Here is a 2,800-nt window from a genome sequence, read left to right on the forward strand (position 1 = left end):
GCTACAGGGCTGCCATGCCTCAGGAGATGGAAGGACATGACCATCAAGGTTTAAGAAAAAATTTTCATTTTTAAATTGTACTTATTTATTTTTGCATATATGCATTTGATGGACAGCAAGAGTTTCTTTACAAATAGAAGTATTCTTTCTTTCTTTCTTTCTTTCTTTCTTTCTTTCTTTCTTTCTTTCTCCCTTCCTTTCTTTCTTTCTTTCTTTCTTTCTTTCTCCCTTCCTTTCTTTCTTTCTTTCTTTTTTTAAATTTTTCAAAACAGGGTTTTTCTGTGTAACAGCCCTGGCTGTCTTGGAGCAGGCTGGCCTTGAACTCACAGAGTTCCTCTGAGTTCTGGGATTAAAAGCACGTGCTACTGCCAGAAGCCAGGACCCTCGCCCTTACCCTCACCCCCTAACTTTCCCCACCTGCACAATGTCCCTTGCAGCTTGGCAACTCCAAGATCCTGCTTGGCAAGCAGTACATCATATCTTCTGAAGAATAGCAGGGAGACCATAACTCAAAGCAGTGTACCATATCTTCTGAAGAATAGCAGGTAGATCATAATTCAAGGCAGTGTACCGTATAGACCATGACATGTTTCAAGGCACAGGCCAAGAAGATTCTGTACTTTTCCACCACCTGGCCCCTCTTACCCCCTCCCCTTGTAAAGCATACTATAAAAAAGCATTTCATGTTCGAATACATGACTCTTGACAAGCAAATGTTTGCTTGAGTCCTTTCTTCTCTCTCGCCCGTTCTTCTTTCATGTTGCGGTCCTCCTCGCACCCACGAATAACTAGGACCCGCCGGTCGGGTCATGTTACCATCATCTGGTTGCAATTATTGCTTCCTAACTAAAATAATGATCAAAAAATTATAGCATAGTGTCATAGAGCTATTTCTTCAGAATTGAAACATCCTGCAGGGAAGACACACATCATATCATTCAGGACACTCAGTAAACTTTGGAAACTTAAAAGATTCCTAAGCCCCTCTCAGTTTATATGCCAAGAAGAGGCTCCTGGGTTGGCCAGACTGCCTGTTGGTCACCCACACTCCTGGAGATAACTCCTCACTGTTAGACCTTGGTGTGTTTGCGTCGGGGGTGGGGGAGCAATTCAGACTCTCTGGTTAAAGCAAGCTGTATTTAGAGGTACATCAGGGGACTGGCCAGACAGATGCCTCTCCCAAAGTCTGGATTTCAGAGAGCAGCAGCTCAGTGGCTTTTAAGGTCTCTTTTATGGGGAAGGGTTGGGATTGGTAGAAAACAGCTGTGGAGATAATTGGCTGCTGGCATCTGGACAGAAGAGTAGGGGACTCAGAGCTCAAGGCTGCCTGGGGCAGACAAGTACAAGAATATATCTCGTGGATCTTATAGAAGGAGAGTTATCAAGGGATCTGGGAAGACACATTTTGTAAGGCAAAGGGACAATCATGTATCGCAGGTTCATGAGTTTGGAAAGGCAAAGGGTGGCATGCACCATGGGGGTCACGAGTTCAGCACAGGGGTGGGAACCATGGTCTGCAGGATACATCAGGCTTAGGAAACAGAAATGTATTCTTGTAAGGTGTGGAGACTTAGTAACAATGTGTAATAATGTATAACAATGTGGCAATGTAGCTGGGCGGTGGTGGCGCACGCCTTTAATCCCAGCACTTGGGAGGCAGAGACAGGCGGATTTCTGAGTTCGAGGCCAGCCTGGTCTACAGAGTGAGTTCCAGGACAGCCAGGACTGTATGGAGAAACCATGTCTCGAAAAACCTAAAAAAAAAAAAAAAAAAAAAAAAAAAACCAAAAAATGTGGCAATGTATGACAATGTGACTTCTGTCTTGGCTTCATACTTACCAGTAAGCACCCCAGAGAGCTCTTTAGCTCAGCAAGTTATAGTCTGCCATCAGTTCCCCATCTGGGGTAAATACACATTTATTCATGTCTATCCAGAAAAATAGTATAGTACGTATAATAAAGGTATGAGCCAGTAGCATAGCTAGGATCAGACATTGTGTTGTACAAGTATGGGCTATACTTTTCTACCAGAAGTAGTGTGGTATGCTCATTTGCATCAGTATCTCTCCCCCCAACATCCAAATAGCATGATCTACCATCTTACAGTGGCTACAATTGTGCCTGGCTGTAGTAATTTTCAGCTCTATTACCAGTTCCAGGAGCACCATTACATGGTATGTATACCATCAGCCAAAACATTATATGGTACATGACTGTTTCAAAAGAAAGTAGGACCTATGGCTTAAACCTGGAATGTTCCCTCAAAGGTTCATGAGGTAAAAGTTTGGTTGTAGGTCATGGTATTGTGGAGTTCTTTAAAATCCGATGTAAACCTAACATAACTCAAACACCAGGTCAATGAAGGGGACAAAAATCTATTATAATCAAGCTGCTACGATGGTTCAGGGCCAGAGAAAAGACTCAGAAGCTGAACTACCACCCTGAAGAGAAATTGCACAGCATGTTTAAAGGACGAGATCACAAAGCAAGGAGGATGGAGGCGCGTTGTAGCATTGTCCAATCATATTTGACATAAGGGATTGAGCAAAGGAACTTTCACCAATCAGGTTAGGAAGCAGGTTTCTGGGCCGAGGAACATGAACTTGCTTGACCCTGCCAGCAAGACAGAGAAGTTGTCCTTGAGATGGCTGGACTCAGACAACAACTTCCTTAAAATAGAAGCTATTCAGCTATTAGGAAGCTCCCCTAGGGCCTAGGGCCTTGCATTTAGTTTTTCCCTAAGATGAATACGTTTCTTTTGCTTGTTCGTAACAGTGGCAAGACTTTAAAGTTGGAATCT

The sequence above is a fragment of the Grammomys surdaster genome, unplaced genomic scaffold (assembly GCF_004785775.1).
Source record: "Grammomys surdaster isolate TR1022 unplaced genomic scaffold, NIH_TR_1.0 63, whole genome shotgun sequence".
Taxonomy (NCBI): domain Eukaryota; kingdom Metazoa; phylum Chordata; class Mammalia; order Rodentia; family Muridae; genus Grammomys; species Grammomys surdaster.